Genomic DNA, 23,814 nt, shown 5'->3' on the forward strand with positions numbered 1-23,814 from the left:
CAACAACTATAAAACTGTTCAAATCTTCAAAAATATTAAAACTAAAATTTTTCCTCTTTATTTTATTAAAGCTAATAAAATTCTGAAAGAAATGACACCTGGACAAAGAGAATATGTTAATTTTTCAATTAGATATCTAAGAAAAACCCAATTTTCAATGTTTTTACTATTTTTTTTATTTCTCTGGCAAAAATTAATATTTTTAAACGTTCTTAGGCTCATTGAAATCGTATTTTGTTATGCAATTCAAATTATATAAAACAATTCATGTACACATTCATCCCTAGCGTATGCAAACTGTGAAAGTTGGCTCATAAAATGTCAAAAAATTTAAATTTAATTCTACAATAAAATATAATGTTTAAAAATCAAGTAAATATATCATTCTAAACTTCTCTGATTTATGTAAGTAAATTTAAGATTTATACATTTTACTGATCATTTTTTGTCATATAAATATTAATCACAATTTTTTGACATTTTATGAGCCAACTTTCACGGTTTGCATACGCTAGGGAGGAATGTGTACATGAATTGTTTTATATAATTTGAATTGCATAACAAAATACGATTTCAATGAGCCTAAGAACGTTTAAAAATATTAATTTTTGCCAGAGAAATAAAAAAAATAGTAAAAACATTGAAAATTGGGTTTTTCTTAGATATCTAATTGAAAAATTAACATATTCTCTTTGTCAAGGTGTCATTTCTTTCAGAATTTTATTAACTTTAATAAAATAAAGAGGAAAAAATTTTAGTTTTAATATTTTTGAAGATTGGAACAGTTTTATAGTTGTTGAAAAAGCAGAGTTCGCACAATTTCGGACGGTAGTGTAATTATACGTATTATTATACGTATAATTATACGTGTTTTTTTCAATAGGGTATATCGAGTTTTAAGAGCATTTGAACCTTCGTGACGTCACAAATCATGGCGCATGACACGCAAACTTCTCAGGTATGTGAAAAGCACAATTTTGAATATTTTTTAAAAAAACCTTTTGGAAAATGTTAAGAATAACATAGACTCTGTCTGTTATGTGCGGACAATGCAAAATTTTGCGTTTAAAACGTTTTTTAAACAATGTTAAGGTCACAAATCATGGCGCATGACACGCAAACTTCTCAGGTATGTGAAAAACACAATTTTGAATATTTTTTAAAAAAACCTTTTGGAAAATGTTCAGAGAAACATAGACTATGTCTGTTATGTGCGAAAAATTCAAAATTTTGCGTATAAAACGTTTTTTAAACAATGTTTAAGTTGGTTGTCACAAGTAAGGAAAAATACACGAATTGCTTATATGTAGGCATTGTTTAAAAAACGTTTTAAACGCAAAATTTTGAATTTTTCGCACATAACAGACAGAGTCTGTGTTATTCTGAATATTTTCCAAAAGGTTTTTTTTAAAAAATATTCAAAATTGTGATTTTCACATACCTGAGAAGTTTGCGTGTCATGCGCCATAATTTGTGACCTTAACATTGTTTAAAAAACGTTTTAAACGCAAAATTTTGAATTTTCCGCACATAACAGACAGAGTCTATGTTATTCTGAACATTTTCCAAAAGGTTTTTTTAAAAAATATTCAAAATTGTGCTTTTCACATACCTGAGAAGTTTGCGTGTCATGCGCCATGATTTGTGACGTCACGAAGGTTCAAATGCTCTTAAACATAATTGATATTTTTGGTAAGTTTTATGCGAATCAATAAAGAATTATGAGCTCCACGTCTACCTAAAAATCAAGCAAAAAATTCTTTTTCATAAAAAATTGAAAATTTTTAAATTTTTTTAGTGTTTTGAAATTTCCTGAAATGTATATCTAATTAATATTATTTGTAAGTTTCATGCGAATCCGTTAAACTGTATAGGCTCTACCGCGAATCTTGATTACATTAAAATACAATATATTCGACTGTTTCCTTTTCAACAAAGGAAATTTTCAATTAATAAATATCGAGTGTCTGTAAAGAAATATACTTTTACCTGCCGAATCACACTCACAGTAACTAAAAAAATATTTCATAAAATTGGTCGTGTTTTGCAATTACAGATTTTTTACAGTTTAATTATCAAAATGTATCTATTTTTATTAATTTTTATTAAGTTTTATGTAAAGTTAAGTCAATTTTTCATTTGTGTAACCTCTAAATATGTGTAGGTTGATTGGGCTTAATGTATTGGATGATTGAGCAAGCAGTCCTTATGTCCAGATGTCGTTTGGACAATTGAGCAGACGGCTAGCTCGATTGTCTAAATGGCTTGCTCAATAATTCCTTTTTTACTAGGTCGTTACTGGTTCTTTGTTAATATTGTGCGCTTTTATTTTTCGATGTCAATAAAATAATTAATAATTAGTTTTAGACTGCATTTGTTTATTTCGATTCCTGATATATGAATTGTATTATTGATATTTAATTCTCTAAATTCTTTAGCGTCAATCCACGGTTTGTTTTATCAAATCATTATTATCAAATTTTAACAATTCTGTATTTTTTGGTTTTTTTCTATGAAAATTGGTTATTTACAAGTTTTAAGCCTTTTTGCATCTTGCAAATCATAATTTTGCCGTTTCGTATTTTTCCAAACTTCTATGGAAAGGTCAGGATCATCATCTGAAATATCTGATTCATCAGACTGCGGGATTGATTCTGAGTCTGATAACTTAGAACTTAAAACTGAATTAATAACTATGCACATTATTTTTTTGAGTTGTTTTGTTATTTTGATAAAATGAAATCTTTCCTTTAAAAATTTTAATAAAAAAGCAAAAGATGTGAGAATTTTCGAAGATACTGGACTCAAAAGTATAAGATGTATAGTATAAATTGCATTAGAAAAGCTGGAGTTGAAATTTTTAATTATAATTTCTATAATTTCATTTAAACAATGTGAAAAAGTTCCCGGGAGACTCCCGGGAATTTCCCGGGAATTTCTCAGAAAAAATTCCCGCAAACTTGTTAACCCTTACGTGAAGCATTGTAGGTGTCTCTGAAACAAAAAACTTTTGTTTAAGGCGTAAAAATTTTTTGTAAGTATTTAAAAAGTTTCATTTAACACTAGGAAGTACCCAGAAGCATATTTAAAGTTTAGGTTATGAAATTTCAAATTCAGACAATTTTGTTGGTATTTTTGTATGTTATGTTTAATACTTCGAGAATGTTTTATAGTTAAAAAAAATTAATCAAAATGTTTTATTCTGTAATTTAGTAAATGTCTGTACATAAAAGTTTAATAAAAATTAAAAATCAACGATATTTTTGAAGATATTTTAGTTGTTTTTCAAGAATTAAAACTATAAATATAAATTGATAAATAAATAATCAGAAGAAAAAATTTTAATTATGATAAAAACTTTTTGTTTGAAATTACATGGAATAAATAATTAACTGATTTATATTTAATTTGACGGAGACAGTTGATAAAAATCAATTGACCTAGGAGCAAATATTTTAAGGTTAATTGTAGATATTTGATTTTGACTGAGTTTAGGTAATATGATAATTGCTTCTCGTAAACGATTGAGCTGTTTAACACAAACTTCCCTGAAAAAGTTTATGAAAACGACCTGAACACTAGGAAAGTATTTTGAAACTTCCTAGTGATCATTTATCACGTTTTAAGGTTAACTTGTTCCAGAAGTTGACGAAAAATTACCCTGAGTAATTATAGGTACCTGGAAATCTATTGTAGCGATCGTCTTTCATATTTTAGGGTTTTCTTCCTCGAAGAAGTTATCGAAATTTAACTAACTTTTAGAGAAGTACCTGGAGAGATCCTAGTAATCGACTATTGATTTTTTTTCAGTTTAATACATTGGAAAATGTCGATTAATTACCTGGATCTCAGACTGAAACCTTGAATAGGTTCCTATAAGTAATTAACATGCAAAATATGATTAACCTAAACTTTAAATATGCTTCTGGGTACTTCCTAGTGTTAAATGAAACTTTTTAAATACTTACAAAAATTTTTTACGCCTTAAACAAAAGTTTTTTGTTTCAGAGACACCTACAATGCTTCACGTACGTAAGGGTTAACAAGTTTGCGGGAATTTTTTCTGAGAAATTCCCGGGAAATTCCCGGGAATCAACTCCCGGGAGATTCCCGGGAGTCTCCCGGGAACTTTTTCACGTGGGAATGTAATGAATTTTACATTTCAGCATTTATGAATTTCGGAAAAAACTCCTTTACAGTAGTTATAAAAATAAGTGCTGCTACTTCAATATTACAAGAATAAGTAATTGACTGTACAACTTTTTTTTGGAGATCCTTGCATTCTTCAGAGACAGAAAAATTGTCAATATTTTGATTGGCTGTATACATTATATATTATGAATCATGAACAAAGGTACATATATCGCGAGACAAATTCATGAATTTTCCTTATCGTCAGATAAAATTTTATCCCATAAACTTTGTAAATAACATTCTGTTGTCATATTATTCAAACTTTCCAATAATGCGTCAATTGTTTGTTGGTCAAAATGAACCTTAACGATTGCTATATACGGTTTTTTGAATATTGAATGGCATTTTAATTGATAAATAAATTGAGATATATAAAATGTTTAGTTTTTTTTTGTTATTACTAGATGTAATAATGTCTAGTAATTGTAACGGTGTATAATGCAAAGTATATTCAATAAGCAGAGACGAATATTGTTTTTTTTTATCAATTGTAGAAGATAATAATTAATAATAATATAATAATAAATAATCAATTTGATAATTGATTATCAATTTGTTGGTGCGAAAACATCAGTACTTCAAATGGGTGGGATCCAAGATGTTGAGTAAATTCTTTTATTTTTTTTCATCGAATGGAACTTTTGTTAAGTACTTTTCTTGCAATTCACGTAATTTCTTAATTGTTGTAAAAAAAGAAGGTTCCGTTGTTTAATTTTCTTCACTTATCTATTCACTTTTGAGAGACTGTGTACGTTTTGAATTACATTTTTCACGAAAACCACCATATTCAAAATTATTTATTACACCAATCCTCTCCACCTGAACTGATATATCTTCTCCTTCTTTTACTCCTGCACATATGCTAAAGTTATAAGAAGAGCAACCTTTATTTTTGCAGTAACCACGAGCATAGAATATTTTACTATTTTTTGATACGTCCAGAAGACGTCTTTTGGACATCCTTTTCAATGTCTTTTAGACATTTTTCAGACATCTTTTGGACCAGACATAGAACCTTTTTTTTTTAACCTTTATTACCCGGATGTCCACGGACAAGATGAGAAGTCTTTTAGACGTTTTTAAGACGTCCCTTTGCCCACTAGGATATTACACACATTTTGTTAAAAGTTCAACAAAAGAAAAGTAGTAGGTTGTTTATTGCAAAAATAATTGTTTACATATTTTTTAAGTTTGAAATATATATTCTGTTGACACAAAAATTATAAATGTTTTTTATCCACTCAGATTTTTTCAATAAAAAATATTGCTAAAAAGACGCTTTTTAGCCTAGGGACATAATAGCTGTAGCAACGCCTTGAGAGGGTCCTGAGCACGGCTGCTAGTTTCAGTGCGCTAATCAGAGTTGCCAATGACCTTACCTAAACGGTACTGCGCTTGCGCTTCGACAACTCTCTTATAAGACGAAAAAAGCGCGCTTGTCTAAAATGATTAATAATAAGAAAACGTTAATAAAGCAATATAAAAATATTCTCAGTATTAATTTTTTTTTTTTTTTATAATTATATTGTTTCCTAATAAAAAAATACTAATTTCCTTATTATACTTAAGAATATAATAATAATTTTATTTTATTTATATCATTAATGTAATTATTTTTTAAATAAAATATTAATAACACAGCCACACAAAAAAAATTTTGGTTCTGACCCGGAGGTCTCACTATGTCTATCTTATGGTTTTAGGGTAGCTGAATCCGAATCCGAGGTCCATTTAACCCCTTCACATCAGGATATTGATATAACCTCAAAAAACCAATATGTCGGATACCTTTTGGAAAAATTGTATGTCTGTATGTATGTATGTATGTATGTATTTCGTCAAAAAACAATAAAATTTTTCAAATTTTTAATTTTCAAAAATTTTTTCAAAAAATAATTTTTTTCAATTTTTTTCTGAAAAATGTGATGAAATGAAACACTTTTTTCATCTATCATTTTTTTATTGGAGTGAAAACAACAAAGTTACACAATTTTTATAATTTTAAATTTCCAATATTTTTTATTTTTCAAAAAAAAATGTTTTTCAGATATTTTGGTAATAGTACAATTGCGGAGACCATTGCACTATTTAATTTGAATATGAAAAAAAAGAAAATCAAAGACAATGTGCAATTCGATAATTAAAAAGTGATAGCTTATAAACATAACCTAAAATGCATGAGAAAAAATTTGTCGATAAAATCAATATAGCCGAGCTTTTTAGAAGGTAGATGACACTTTTGCTTTTTATAAAAACGATTCAGAAAAAATTTAAAGAAAGAAAATAGATGAGTGCTGCCATCTACCTTCTAAAAAGGTCGGCTATATTGATTTTATCGACAAATTTTTTCTCATGCATTTTAGGTTATGTTTATAAGCTGTCACTTTTTAGGGTTCCGTACTCGGTTCGGAACCCTATTAATATCGGTTTTTTTGAAATCGTGTACCCCCCCCCCCCTAGCGGCCACATAAATTTATCTGGAGGGCTGAAAATTAATACACATATGTATTTTCGCGTGTAGATTACAGGAAAATTATAGCGAACTTGATTGGAATTGATTAACATAGCGTTGTCAAGGAAAAACCATGAATTTTTACGAAAAATGCCTAAAAATGACTATGTACCCCCCCCCTAGCGGCCACATCTTTTGACATAAAGAGCTCAAATTTGACACACTTACGTATTTTTACGTAAAAATTACAGGAAAATTATAGCGAACTTGATTCGGATCAATTTACATAGCGTTGTCAAGGAAAAATCAAAAATTTCGAAAAAAATAATTTATTCTCCCTAGCGCACACAATATTCAACCCAGACAGATCATATTTAGTATACAAATGTATTTTTACGGGAAAAATACAGGGGAAAAAAAGCGGTCACGATTAGAGTTGATGATTAACTTTTTATCAAGTTTTTCAAGAAAAAATGACAATTTTAGGAAAAAAATGTATTTTTCCACCAAAAACGAACAAAATTTTATTTAAAGGAAATTAAATTTATATATTTTAACGTATTTTTACGTGTAGATTACAAAAAAAATATAGCGAGCATGATTGGAGTTGATTATCATAGCGTTGTCAAGGAAAAACCATGAATTTTTACGAAAAATACCTAAAAATGAGTATGTACCCCCCCCTAGCGGCCACATCTTTTGACATAAAGAGCTCAAATTTGACACACTTACGTATTTTTACGTGAAAATTACAGGAAAATTATAGCGAACTTGATTCGGGTTAATTTACATAGCGTTGTCAAGGAAAAATAAAAAATTTCGAAAAAAATGATTTATTCTCCCTAGCGCACACAATATTCAACCCAGACAGATCATATTTAGTATACAAATGTATTTTTACGGGAAAAATACAGGGGAAAAAAAGCGGTCACGATTAGAGTTGATGATTAACTTTTTATCAAGTTTTTCAAGAAAAAATGACAATTTTAGGAAAAAAATGTATTTTTCCACCAAAAACGAACAAAATTTTATTTAAAGGAAATTAAATTTATATATTTTAACGTATTTTTACGTGTAGATTACAAAAAAAATATAGCGAGCATGATTGGAGTTGATTATCATAGCGTTGTCAAGGAAAAACCATGAATTTTTACGAAAAATACCTAAAAATGAGTATGTACCCCCCCCCTAGCGGCCACATCTTTTGACATAAAGAGCTCAAATTTGACACACTTACGTATTTTTACGTGAAAATTACAGGAAAATTATAGCGAACTTGATTCGGGTTAATTTACATAGCGTTGTCAAGGAAAAATAAAAAATTTCGAAAAAAATGATTTATTCTCCCTAGCGCACACAATATTCAATCCAGACTGTTCATACTTGCTGTAAAACTCAATTTTTGCGTGAAAAATACAGGGAAAAAATGTAGGCGCGATTGGAGTTGATGTTCAATTTTTATCAAATTTTTGAAGAAAAATGATAAATTTCAGAAAAAAATGTATTTTTCCGCAAAAAACGAAAAAAGTTTTTCTACAGTGATTCAAATTTATATATTTTGACGTATTTTTACGTGTAGATTACAAAAAAAATATAGCGAGGATGATTGGAGTTGATTTTTCTGGAATTAATAAACAAATTTTATTTTTTAGATAACTTTCGATTTTTCCTTGACAAGCAGCTACTAGCCTTATATCAATATCTTAAGTTTTATCTCTTTTTGACTTAGAAAGATAAAATTTAATATTCAATATATTTTTAAAATGTAAATACAATAAAAATATTGCGAGTTGAAATAAAATTATGTATCTTATATTTTTTTAGTAAAATATTTTTTAAAAAATAAAATCGGACAAGTGCGAGTTACACTCGCACTGAAATCGAGGGTTCCGTACTCGAAGCGAACTTATTTGGTATAAAAACAAATGTTTAAAAAATATGTGTTGTATGACAACTAATATAAATGATACGAAGAGGAACAATTTTCTTGAATTTTACAAAATTGTTCCTTTTTGTATCACTTATATTAGTTGTCATACAACACATATTTTTTAAACATTTGTTTTTATACCAAATAAGTTCGCTTCGAGTACGGAACCCTCGATTTCAGTGCGAGTGTAACTCGCACTTGTCCGATTTTTTAATTATCGAATTGCACATTGTCTTTGATTTTCTGTTATTTTCATTTTCAAATTAAATAGTGAAATGGTCTCCGCAATTGTACTATTACCAAAATATCTGAAAAAAATTCGTTTAATTTCGTGTATAATTTCTAAAAATGATACACAAAACGATCTCTTTTTGATATAACTTATGTGCATCAAAACGTTGCAAAGATTTGATGCAATTTTTGGTCTCAATTTGAGACTTTTAGGAAAACTGTGTTCTTGAATTTTTTTTTATAAGTCCAACCATTGTTTTCTATTTCCAAACATTGCAATTGTTTTTAAAAAATCCTGTATTCCAAAATAGTTTATATTGCCCTGTTTATACCAGTATTTCGTATGTTTTCAATTATTTACTTTTGAATTGGGTTAAATTCATATATTTGTAGGTTTTTTTTAAATGTAACCCCTTGACAGTTGATGGCTCATATAATAAAAAAAGTCGTACCACCTTTGTGATTTTGGACGTATATGTCGACATTAGAAAATAATATTAAACCTAATTTTATTTAAGAAGCAATGGGTATACTGTGGTTTTCAATAAGAAATTGAAGGAAAAAAAGTGACTTGAAAAAATTGTAGGATTTCACATAGGAATTTACATAATTTATAACCTAAGAATACGTTTAAAAGAATTTACATCGAATTCCACTTCAAATCATGTCTCAATTTCCTATGATTTTTCATAAGATCCTATATAGTTTCTTAAATTTCACATAGGATTTTATGTGGATTTTAATATATGAATTTATGTGAGATCCTATATAAGATCGTACATGAGAATTTTCAGTAGGGTGTACAATAAAATATGATGAGCAGAAAATAATTATACAAGAGCATAACAGACTGACAAAAGGAAATCGTAATGAAACAGAAATACAAAAAATAGAACTCCAAAAATGAGATTTGAAAAGCAAAAAGAAGAAAATTTCTACAGAAATTGAGGATGAAAAGAAGATACGCAAAGAAAGTTTGGCATATAAGAGAAAAAAAATGTCTACAGAAACTGAGATTGAAAAGAAAATACGCAAAGAAAGTATGGCATATGAGAGAAAAAAAATCTCTACAGAAACTGAGATTGAAAAGAAAATATGCAAAGAAAAAAATTTGGCATGTAAGAGGAAGAAATTAGCTACAGAAACTGAGGATGAAATGAAAATGCACCAAGAAAAATATTTTTTACGTAAGAAGAAGAAATTAGCTACAGAATCTGAATATTTGATGTCCTAAGAATGTTCTAAATCTTGGCCGTTTGATTTCTTTAAGATGCCTTAAAGACGTGGTTTTTTCAAATTTTGAAAATAGAAAAATTTTCATAAATATATAATGTTACTTTCTAAGTTAAACGTGAACTTAGAAACTGTTGAAGATTAAAGTTATTGGAACTTTTCTAAGTTATATTCATTTCATTGAGAAGTGACATCGTAAACTTTGTAGAGGTTTATTTCTGGCAAATAGAAAATATGCAAGATTGTTAATAAACAATTAGTTAACATTGCAATTGTTTATTAACAATCTATTTATCCAAAAAACTTCATATAGGACTCGTTTTATGCGGAATTACATTAACTTTTAATTGCTAACTTCAGCTTTAAAAATCATTATATATGTTAACTTTTATGCATTCTGCTTATAAATATTGTACATTGAAAAAAATTTTTTGTTTCAAAAGTCAAAAATTAAAAACGTTATAATCCAAAAACTATTTCATCCAATTCAATAATAATTGATTTTTAGACTTTCACCAACAATGACAACATTTTAGAAAAGTATGGATTTATCAATTTTTTTACGTTATTCCAATGTTTACCCAATATCCACCCAGCTGCATGGACATTGGGTAAATCAAATCCGCCATGGCCCCCTTGAAGCGACGACTGGATCCGCCATTGTCGATAGGTAAACAAAGTTTCGTACTAAAATAGTTACTTTGTTTTTTCCATGTGTACATGAATTTACTCACGATCTTATACAAGTACACGAGCTTGGACTCTTGAGCTTGATTTCTTTAGTTACCATGAATAAACATGTGCATGTTCTTGTACAAATTCTTGAACAACATCTTGTACAAGATCGTTGGTCCAATTATTTTTACATGTTTACTTGCAGCTCTTGTACATGGCCAGGTAAATAAAAAAGATTGGTGCACGATCATGCCAAAGATCATGTACACGATCCTGTACAAGTTCTTTCAACCGGGTTCGCACACACAAAAACACGACTGTTTTGAGCATGTGTGATAAAAATATATTTTTTGTAATGAACTGTAAAACTGTTAATTCTATCTTAAAATTTAACTTTTTGCTTTTGTAGACCTATTATAATATGATTTTCTCTTTTTTTAACAAAAATACAAGCTTTTTAATAAAAAAAATACTTTTCCATGAAAAATTTTAGAACACCCTTTATGTTTTTAACTATTTTTTTTGTAAATAAAAAAATTTCACAATTTTAATGTTATAAAAGATATAACATTGATTACATTGTTATGGACATTAAAAAAAAATACAAAAATGAAATAAAAAGTTATGACTTTGATAAGTAATTTATATTTTTTTATGCAAAGCACTAGCCTTTAAATAGCCTCGACTCTAACTCATTGCCAACAGTTGAGTTTTGTTTTTTACATATACTGTTGAAATCAGATCAGGTAAATTATACATATTTATTATTTTAAATTGCTAAGAGTCTGTTTTTCTAAAAAACAATTGATTTCGTTAAAAAAGGGAAATTACTAATAAAATATATTTTTATCATATAATTGCAGCAATATATAAAAACGCAATCATTTATAATATTATTGTGATTTTGAAGTTTTCAAGTTTTGAAAACATGATCGTTCCAAAAAATGTTCTCCTTCTATCTTTGGCTATCTTTGCCCTAGTAAATGATGAATTGTGCATGATGAAAGTAAGATTTATTAACCCCAATCGAATAACACATTACCATAATATTGCTGCAACATTGATTATGTCTGTCATTTGCAATATAGTCGGGCAATATTTAGGCAATATTGCTATCAATATTGATCCATAGCGGATCGGTTCAACGCTTTTTGAATGGAAAAGTGATGAAAATTCAACGATCACTAAAAATGTTTTAAAAGCAAAATATAATAATGTAACTATTGGGAATTATAGAAAAAGTAATAATTAATGTGAAATAATTTCCTATTTCATAAATTTCAAATATTTATAAATACAGTCAAACTCCTTTAAGGTAGAAAGCAATTGGCACATTCCGCCTTAGAGGAGTTCATTAAAAAACTATTAGTGAGCGAATAATCAGGGATTGTAATAAATTGTAATAATTTAATAATAATTTTATTCAGCAAGTATTCTAATTTAATAGAAATATAAAGCTTTTTTTAATTTTGTCGTTCAAATAAAATTTTTAAAATCGAATTTTTTTTTGGATACATAATTTTATATTATAAATTATACATATTATTTTATCGTTTAAATCACATTTTAATGTTTTAAACTTTTTATTTTAATGTTTTTAATATTCCAGGTGGAAAAGTTAACGTTACTAATGTTACTAACGTTACTAATACTAATAATAATATAAAATTGAGATAATTTATTTAAGTCCAATAAACCAAAAAGATTATTATTAGCCCATTTTTTGAATAAATGAACCTGAAATGGTGAGCATCGGTCACCAAGAAGTTGATGTTGGATTAACCGATGTCGCGATAATTTTTCACCAATTTTTCTTAGAAAATTAAATTGGAATGGCAATTTATGATCGACTTACCAATGTTTTCTAGACATTTTCCTAAGGCAATTATTCTGACTTGGTGAACATTGAAAACCACGAAGTCGTTCATGGACGTCCTGTTGTCCAAATGATACATAACTAATTTTTCCGAGGACATTACATTGGAATGGTGAAAATTGGTCACCAAGGAGTGATTCAGGAACTTACCAATTTCCAGATGATTTATGGTCCATTTTTCCAAAAAAATAATTTAAACAAGGTTAATACCTGACACCAGGAAATGGTTGTTCCATTTTCCAATGTCCAGATAATATCTGACCAATTTTTCGGAGAAATAATCATTGTTATGGCGAACATCAATCAACAGGAAGTGATTCATAGTCTTACCGATATCAACTAAATTTCAGGATAATTTTTCGGATGAAAGTACCTTAAAAATTCGTACATCAAACATCAGAAAGTACTTTAAGCAATCATTAATAATATAATGATAATTATGATGATTTAATGATAAATAATAATTTTTAACCATTCTCGAGGAAATTAAATTCGAATGGCGAACACTGGTCAGCAGAAAATTATTTATCGATATACCAATGTTTACATAATTTCTGGTTAATTTCTACTACAAATTATCAGATAATAATTACTATTTCACTTTTTCAAGGAATTCAATTATAAACATAAAGATCGTGCAACAAACAATGTACATTTCATTAGACATTTATTTATTAATTTATTAGAATATTTCAGTAAACTCTTTTCTTAAAAAGATATTTGATAATGAAATATAAATAAAGATTTCAATGCAATAAAAAACAAACAATATCCAAAATAAAAAGAAATTTAAGTGCAATTATTTGCTTATTGCTCTTTTGTTTTGTATTTCGAACAATTTGCTTTTCAGGGTATTTTTTATTAGCCTGTTGTCAACAACTTTCCAGTTCAACTCCTTGTTTTTAACCTTAAGTTTGGCCGTCTGTCTCGTAAAATCTGAAATAACGAGTCATAAAATAATAAAAACTTTAAAAATTATGTTTACTATAAAAGTTTTTTACAATATTTCAATCGATATACATAATCAAATTGCATAAAATTATTAAATAATTTAAATCGTTAAATGAATTAATTATAAAATGCAGAATTTCCAATAAATTTTTCAAAATTATGAAGTAAAAATACTAGAACGTACGTTGTTTTTCAATTGTATACTTACTTAATATGCAATTAATTGCTGCACCTGGAAAACCTTTCTTACTCTCATCTGCTTGACCTCTTCCGGTTAAGCTGTGTGTTTTTAAGGCCTCTTCTGTGAAAATGGAACACATTAACATTCGTGCTAATGTGGTTTGTGAGTTGGCTTTCTTTTGTGCATCTTCTAATGCCTTTTTCGGTATGAAAATGTCAGTTCCTTCCAATAATTCAATGGCCTATTACCAAAAAATGTTAAAAACAATCGAAGTTTCTGTTTTATGGAATATTATAATATTCTATAATAAAAATTTCCACTTGAGTTAATTTTAGAGTAAATTCAGTGAAAACAACGCATTCAAAAATTTTCTTTTTAATCATAAAATCATTTATTTTTAATTTTTCTTTCAAATTTCGAATTGCATGTGGTTTTTCCACCCAACTTTTTTATTCTATAATTAAAAGTGATAATTGCAAAGATATAAATAAAAATATAAGTTAGTAGCAGAAATTTATTCTATACTAGTTATTAAATTGTATACCTCTGTTCCTGCTGTATCTTTTGTAAACACATATAACTGCTCATTTCCATCAATCAGTGAAGTCGTTTTTCTTTCATCTGATTCTTTTAAATCATTTTTAGCTACTTCTTCTCCATTGTCGCTGTCACTGCCATAATGAGCAATCAGTCCGAATCCAGAAGGCGCTTTATTTGAACATGGTAATGCTGACTTAAGAGAAGAAAAAGATGTCCGATCAGAAGACATTTGATTCAAAGCGGGAGACGCTCTTCTATTAGAAGCGAAAAGTGTTGATTTAGGTGGTGCTCCAATACGAGACGAATCAATGAATCCTTGATTAGAAGAAGATGCCTTGTGAGGAGATTCTGGTTCGCTGAAATTCATGCTGAGATTCTCTGTTGAAGTTGAAAAAGAGTTGATTTTTTCTTCCAAAAGCAGATCTATCTCATCATCTGATGTACCTTCCTTTTCGAAATCTTCTAATTCCTAGTCATTTAAAGAACGTGTTCTATGAGTGACATCAATTAAAAAATTTTAATGTCCTCTCTAAAACTAAACCAGTGAAAATCTACTGGTTTTCACTGATTTAGTTTTAAATAGTAGGTATATTTAAATAAATGTTTTCATTTAAATTTTTGACCATAATCAAAATAATATGTTTTTGAAATAAACAATTAATATTTGAGTCATTAAGCGTTATATGATTAAGATATACCACAAAAATTATTGGACCCCAATAAATATTGTATTATAAAAATTAAATAACAATTGTTCTAAATAAGGGTCAGAATTTCTCAAACTGATCATCTAAAATTTTCAAAAAGTAATTATTTTTTAACGATAAATCATTTTTTATTCCCAGAATTATCAAAATAAATTTATGAAATTTTTATAATCAACATAATTTTTTTGTTAAAGGTATTAACAAATTAATTTTTAAATAGTTTTAAATAAAAAATCTTTTTCTTTAAATCCAATTAACCCATAAAAAAATTTTTTTTCATCCTGAAATGTAGATTAAAAAAATTATTTTTGTTTTAAAAAATTTTTTTAAAAACTGAAAATGTGGTTTCGGTATCCCTAAAAAAATTTAAAATATAAATTCCTTCATTTAATAAATGGTTTACTTGTTTGAGCTCTTCCAAAAGACCAGTCAAATTTTTCCTCACCCTTATAGTTTTTTCCACCTTTTTCAACAAATTAGATGATGTCGAATTTGAATGTCGGGTTTCATTTAATGCTTTCATCAATTTTTTTGCGCTGAGTACATTCGCCTCTCTTCGAACTTTTTCGTCTTCCTTCTAAAAAATATATAATTTAATGCATAAAAAAATTTACATTAAAATTAAAATACATAATTGTAAATTTTCTTTTATAATCATTGTTTCGCGAGTGAAAAAAATTAAAAAATAAATTTTGCTAATTTATAAATATTTTGTAAGATATGGACAAAAAATGGATAAAAAATGGATTATTTGGAAAACTTCTAATTAGAAATATAAAATAATTCCTTGAAATTTTCTGGTATATATTTATTATTATTATTATTATTATCTAATATTTTATATAAATTTATCATTTTTACAAAACATCAATATTAAATAATTAAAAAAAAAAATTTTTTTAAGAATTTTGTTTGCTATTATTTTTTTCAAAACAAGAAAATATATCTCTATTTATTTAAGAAAATATAATTGTTATTTATTATATTGATATATAATTTCAAAAGTAATTAATTGCTTTTAAATTGTTTTAAAGAAGTTACCAGATTTTTCAAGAACACTGAAACTATATTATAGTACCATTGATAGGTGTTGATAAAACTAGATTTTAAAAAATTACTTTTAATATTTTTGAAAATTTTTTTAAGGAAATTCAATTGATTTTAATAAAATCTTAGTTTTCGTTAAAAAATAAATATTTAAAAATTATTTATTGTTACTATTATTAATAGTATAATTTTATTATTGTTTATTAAAAATGTATTTATATATTGATATTAAGATACCTTTTTTTTCTCAACTTCTTGGTTTTCTGAATCTTCTGATTTATCATCAAGGGAAGTTTTATCATTTTTACACTTTCTTGACTTGGCTGCTTTCTTCTTATCTTCCTTTTTTAACTCATCTCGTAGTTTAATTAATTCATCTTCATCCGCTACAATAATATTTATACAGTAACGTCTATTTTCATTATTTATTTAAATAATAAATTTAGTGAAAAATTTGAATGTAAAATATCTAAAGATACGATTCTGTGTTTTTCATATAGACAACTTCAAGGCATACAAAGATTGCACATAACCAAATTTTTAATGTTTAAATAATTAAGAAGACGAGATTTTTAATTTGAATAAAGAAACTTACTTGAAATTTTAATGATGTTTCCAATGTAAGCTTTTTGGTGCAGTGCCTTTTCTGGCCAAAAATACTTCACTTTCGAACGAGTTGTCACTTCTCGATTTTTCTGATCAAAAATGATTGATGTTTTATACACGATTGTATAGCAACCATTTCCAAAAATTAACACCTGCTCCTCCATTTCACTTCTTTATAAAATAATTTTAACTCGCGCTTTTTCAAAACTTATAATTAACAGAATTATTGGACACCAATGCTCGTTCCATGCTTGATTCAAGACTGGTTCAGTCTTCATGAGCGAAGCTTGAATGTCCAGTCTAGATTCAATCTTGAATCAATTCCGATACAATTATTCAGCTCAACTATATTTTATTATAAGCTTCTATAATAAAATATAACTGAATTAACTAATTATCATTTAAATATATTTCATTATAATTAACAATAATTGCTTCCTCATGGAGGAAGTATTGTTTTCGCGAAATTTTTCGAACTCATTTTTTTGACATATCTTTATGTTTTTTGACCTCAGGAATCCAAAAATGACATTTTTAGAAAATGTCATTCCGTATGTGTGTGTGTGTGTGTATATACATTACATTTTCATAAATATCTCAAATTCTATAAGAGCTTTAGGGCTGAATTTTTTTTAAATTGTAGATCTCACTTGGGGACATAAAATGAGAAAACTTTGGGACAAATTAATACATATTAACTATATTTTTTTTGACTTTTAAAATTTTTGAAAAATCGTTTTTTGCCCATAACTTGAAACACATGTTTTGAAAGTTGGGATGTTTTTACTTAATTTTGTAGAGTTTTTTAAGACGCATTTTTTGAGCTATTGACGAACAATCTGCTATCATTTTATCCAAAGTTATTGACATTTTAAAAATCATAAAAAATCGTTTTTTGCTTATAACTTTAAAAAAATGTTATGACACCTACAGTTTTCTTAGTCTCATTTTGTAGAGATTTTCAAGACGCATCTTTTGACCTATTAACGAACAGTTTACGATTATTTTATCCAAAGTTATTGACATTTTAAAAATCATAAAAAATCGTTTTTTGCTCATAACTTTAAAAAAATGTTATGACACCTACAGTTTTTTTAGTTTCATTTTGTAGAGATTTTCAAGACGCATCTTTTGACCTGTTAACGAACATTTTACGATTACTTTATCCAAAGTTATTGACATTTTAAAAATAAATAATATTGATAAAAACTTGTTTGCATTTTTTGTTCAAAAATCTTTATGTATCTGTAAAATCATTATAATTAGATTAGAAAGCTTTTTTTGGTGATAAACTTTTTTTAATTTTTATGCAAAACATACCCAAAACTTTTATTATTCCTAATATAGGGTGAATGCGCATGAGGAAGCAAAGTGTTCATGGAATGAACACAAAAATACATACTTCAACTTGGCAGCGGTTTTAATTATATTAAGTTATTAAAATTACCAATTTGGCTAAATAAATAGCATATAAAAAATAAATATACAAATAATAAATAAACATTTATTCGTGTTTATTTATTATTGTGAATTAATTATATCTATTATTATTATTATTATATTACTATTACTATTATATTATTATTATTAAACATTACCATACTATTATTATATATTAGTAATATATTATTTAATATGTATTAAGTAATAATATGTTAAATTCATAAAAAATTGTTTTCTTCTCTTAGAAAATTAAATTTCAAAAAATTAGAGACAATAAGAATACTTTGAAAACAAGAACATTTCAAATATTTTGATAAAGAGCGCCATTTTACTGCATTCTGTAGGTTAGATTGTAAGGTCAGTTTAGGTATTATTGTGAGGTTAGATACTGTCAAATGCTGTCAAAACAGTAACAACATGAACTTTTTTAAAAATGTTACGTTAAATTACGTTTTTTGAAAAATAATCGCCAATGGAGTGACGAAAGCGATTCAGAAAATGCTGTGGAGTTTAAAAAGCCTAGTTGCTCTACAGTACAGAATGAAGAGCTGAAAAATGAAAACTCTAAAGAAAGGTAACAAATTTTACTAGTTCAAAAAGTAAAATTATACAATTATGTAACAAAAATATTTAAATTTATATCAAGACACATTCCCATTCTTTTGAGAATATATGTAGTCGTTTTTTCTTACACTGAGAATATTATTTAATTGGTTATGCTAAGCACACTAAATTTTCTAAAATATTCAACGACGCACAATAATGAACACATCAAGAACAATGCTCATGGCAAGAACTAGACTAGAGATCTCTAGCAAGAACTAGTACTAGAACTGCGCATGACTAATTACCACGTGACTATTTAAAACCGCGTTTATTTGAAAAAAATTTCAAATACACATTAAACAAAATTTGTTTTTATTTAAATAAAAATGACCTTTAATGCATATAGGTAATTAATATATATAATTCAATTTTTATTATATATTATTAATCACAATTATTAATTAATTTTTTCTCTATAAAATTCAGAATTATTATATTATATATTAAGCATTAATATATGTAATAATTGCTACAGACATAAACAATGCATTTTTCAAAGGCAACGTAGTGGCGGCCTGTCTGGTGGACCTCGAGAAGGCCTTTGACACAGTCTGGTTGGATGGGCTAATATTTAAATTAATTAAGAAGGGCTTCCCCCCACATTTAATCAGAATCATATGGCACACAATTAAGGGAAGAAAATTAAAAATTAAAGAGGGGAATTTTATATCTGACCTGCAGTTTGATTTGCTGGAGGGCCTGCAACAAGGTGCGGTTAATTCGCCAATTCTCTTCAACATATATACAGCAGAATTAATGAATATGTATGATATAAATAAGAGCAAAGAAGCAAGAGGTATCAGTTTCGCGGACGACCTAATCATATATGTGGAAGGCGCGTTAATAAAAGATACGGAAAATAAATTACAAGGATTGTTTCACAATATTTTAAACTATTTTGATACATGGCGTCTTTCCTCTAATATTGACAAATGTGAAACTATCCTTTTCAGACCAAATATGAATTTACTGAGAAAAAAAGCGCAAATACCAATAGAGAGAAAACATTTAATATAGTCGATAATACCGTAGATAAAAATAAACTTACTCACAAGTATAAAGTAAAATACCTGGGAATGATTATAGATAACAAATTAAATTACACTAGTCACATTAAAAATTCTATTGAAATAGCCAAAAAAGCATTTTATTCACTAAAGAGCTTATTTTATTCTAGAAAACTAGACTCAAAAGTCAAACTTTTATGCTATATCACATTGATTAGACCCATTCTGACGTATGCATGCATGGTCTGGTATAACATCTCTCCTCATGTAATGGAGGAATTGAGAATTTTCGAAAGAACCTGCATCAGGGCGTGCCTAGGTAGACATAGGGACCCTGGAACCAACTACAAAACAATGTTATCCAACAAAAAAATATATAATGAAGCTAACATCCCTAGAATTGACAATTTCATTATAAAATTGACGAGGAATCATATAAGCCAAGCTCTAAAAAATGACATAAATCCCCTGATAAAAGAACCATATATGACGAGGTTGGATATCATTGATGGGATGAGGGTGAAAGGGTTCCTGCATCTCGGTGCATTCCCCAGACTGGACTAGTCTGGATACATTCAGAGTGACACAAACGTACCTATAATTTATCACATAAAACGACACAAGTATGACAAAAGACTGACAATTGACAAAAACATATTAAAAGAACTACCCACCGACACTATGGTATTATCGACTTCCCTCCCGATGAGAGATATCTGCGATCGATCGCAATATAACACGGTTAAATATCCATGGCTAATATAATAAAATAAAACGAAATCTAGATTATATTGTGTGGCGGAATGAGTGTAAGAATTCTTATATTGTTGTTAGGTGTGTGATGAGTGAAAGTAAACGGACATTGTAAATAGCATGATTGATTTGAAGAAGCAAAATAGTGAATAGTCGCTTAGGAAATCCATTAAATGGACATATCTAAATAAATGTATCATAATCTTTTTTTATTATTGTTCACATTGTGACATTGGTTTCCTTTTGGGTGTACTTTCGAAAAGGTCCCCCCTTTAAATTTAATAAAACACGGGTATTCTTACGTATTTTGGTGCATAGATTACGAAAATCATAGTGAAAATTGGCGCAAATTTGATTATCATGGTAAAAACCATAAAAAAACCCCATAAAATAATGGTTTTTTACGATTATCTCGTAAAAAACAAAACATTTCGAAAAAAGTTTTAGACAAAAGTTGTAGATCTCAAAAAAACACACATTTTATGTTTTATGCATTTTTTACCAAAAGTCATTATTTTTCGAGGAAAATCCAAAAAACGAAAAACACCATGATAATGAAAACATATACAGCAGTCATGGTTAGACATATTATTTGACTCGTATATAGTATCATATTCACCATTAGTCAGGATCTAACGAATTCCGCAAAATACTTTCGGCCATATCCACCCCCTCTCGCCAAGGTTTTTTTTAAAAAGAAAAGCGAGCAGTACCTTACCCGGCCGAAGGCCGTGTTTACTATTTTGCGTTTACCGCAGCTGTGGACTCCACCCCACAATTTCTGCAAATTACTTTCGGACACATCCACCCCCTCTCGCCAAGATTTCTTAAAAAGAGAAGCGAGCAGTAACTTACGCGGCCGAAGGCCGTGTTTACAATTTTGCATTTACCGCTGCTGTAGACTCCACTCCACAATTTCCGCAAATTACTTTCGGACCATTTTCCTCGAAAAATAATGACTTTTGGTAAAAAATGCATAAAATATAAAATGTGTGTTTTTTTGAGATCTACAACTTTTGTCTAAAACTTTTTTCGAAATTTTTTGTTTTTTACGAGATAATCGTAAAAAACCATTATTTTATGGGGTTTTTTATGGTTTTTACCATGATAATCAAATTTGCGCCAATTTTCACTACGACTTTTGTAATCTACGCACCAAAATACGTAAGAATACCTATGTTTTAGTAATTTTAAAGGGGGGACCTTTTCGGAAGTATATCCTTCCTTTTTTTATGAATATGTTTTGTTTTCTTTTTGTTTATTTATTTATTTGTAATAATATCTTGATAATTCATTGTTTTTTTTTTGATTGTTTTGTGCATAACGCACACATTGTTATTGTTATGTTGTTATTTAGTATTGCCTAAAAGAAGACAAAAGTAAATGCTCGTATTGACATTAATATATATGAACCGCGAGAGCAATCCTTGATTGCCGATGGTTTTAGATTGCGTGATTGCTATAAGAGACTCGCTATTATTATTATTTTTATTTATAGAATAATAATCTTTGTGTTCATTCCTTCATTCATTCACATTTTCTTAGTACATGAATTTTCTCATTATTATTAGATTATCTTTACTTTGATAATTAGGGTTCTCGAAGGTTTCTACCTGAAATTTGTTTGTCAAAACAGCTTTCGGTTGAGGGTTCATAAGATGGTCGATGACCTTTTAAATTCTGTCCTGTAAGGCGAAGTTGTGTCCCCCACTTTACCAGCCCGGCTCGAACAATCACCATGTGGTTATATGTACTGGAGAATAAAAAGCAAGAAGAAAATTTTTGGTGCTAGCACCTTTGGGTTAATCGATTTAAAACACATCATGTAGGTTTATTGAATTGAACTAAAATTATAAAATTTTTCAATATTAACATTTATTATTATTGGAGCAATATATGCTCGTAATCGTGAACTTCTGAGGAAAACGAATATGTCAAAATAAATTAAACAATGTTTATATTTAAAAATTTTATAATTTTTTTGAAAAACTTATTAAGCGTCATAAAATAATATTGTCATTAAGCCCGAGAACGCCACACAGGCCCCCGCTGTAATTGACTTACTCGAGGTCTGAGCCCGGGATAGGCCGATAGAGTGAGGATATACCACTTCCCTTTTCAGGACCCAATCCGTGATCGCTCGATTTGTCCTAACAGCCTTGGGTTGAGGGAAATTTTTTATATTATTGTATATGCGATATAGATGATAACCGTTTAATCCCCGTGAGTGGAACTGCTGTATCCATACTTAATTTACCAACATCTATCCTCGAGGACGCCACTCAGGCCTACCGTAATATCTGCCTCACGCGAGAACTTAATATAGGCCCGGATTGGTAGAGTGGGGGTATAACACTTCTCCTCAATGGAGTGAAACGGCTACTGCTGATTTAAGATGCTGATGTAAGTCTACCTTTGCAACAACTTTGTAGTAGTGTCGCTAAAAAAGCTTCTAATAGTCTCAGGTAACTTAACTTGATTATTATATAGTTTATAATATTTTTCTGCAATTTGTCAATAAATAACTTACTGCATGTGTTGAATCTTCTTATATTATATTTGTCTTTTTCATTTTTGTATTGGGCCCAAAAAATATATTCCTATTTTTGTAAAGTATTAATAATTATATATGTATTTTGAAGATAAAACATTGATTATTGAATAATTTTTTTATGCATAAAATATGAATATTGCATAATATTGGTATAAAAGATATTTGTTTCTTTTGGTTGTCTTAAATGTTTCATATAAAAAATACTTCAATCCATTTAGTTTTTTTGGTATTGGATAATTTTGGCATTAAAGATATTTTGACTTTAAGGATAAAAAATGATATTGCAGAACATTAGCATTGAATATATTTTGATATTGGAAAAAAATATTGATTATTTGACCACAGTGAAAGTTGGTTTTTTGGAAAAATTTTTTGGTATTGGATAAGATTGTCATTAAAGATATTTGGATTTTGAGGATAATAAAATATAATATTGGATAACATTGGTATTGAATATATTTCGATATTGAAAAAAAAATTTTAACTGTTTCATAGTAGAGGATGCTGGCTTTTGGAAAAAAAATTAAATAGATAGAAAGAGGTTTGAATATTGTTTTAAGGGTTGAAGTTGTTTTATGGGTTAAATAATAGTTTGTGAGTTGAATATTGATTTGAATATTAATAAAAAGTGCGGAGGAAAATAAGTTAAATAATAATCATTATCGAAAATAATATAATATGGAAAAAGATTAAACAACGCTAATTCACGTTCATGTAAGACTATCATTGTTGCATTAGTTAGCTGAATTATAGTTAATGAAATTTTTTATAGGTGAAACACATGTAAGTAAATTTTTTAAAGCAATAAACTAAAATAAACTATATGTT

At 27.9% G+C, this 23,814-nt stretch overlaps 1 long non-coding RNA gene across 1 annotated transcript; it reads left to right on the forward strand.

The window, feature by feature from the left end:
* Nucleotides 1–11,424: 11,424 nt before the first annotated feature.
* LOC127285247 (uncharacterized) lies at nt 11,425–13,248 on the forward strand. Its single transcript, XR_007843578.1, has 3 exons — nt 11,425–11,461; nt 11,579–11,956; nt 12,325–13,248. It is a non-coding gene; the product is annotated as an uncharacterized LOC127285247 (long non-coding RNA).
* Nucleotides 13,249–23,814: the final 10,566 nt, after the last annotated feature.

Source organism: Leptopilina boulardi, unplaced genomic scaffold, assembly GCF_019393585.1.
Source record: "Leptopilina boulardi isolate dan_hultmark-lab unplaced genomic scaffold, ZJU_Lbou_2.1 LbouV2_330, whole genome shotgun sequence".
In the NCBI taxonomy this organism is placed as follows: Eukaryota; Metazoa; Arthropoda; class Insecta; order Hymenoptera; family Figitidae; genus Leptopilina; species Leptopilina boulardi.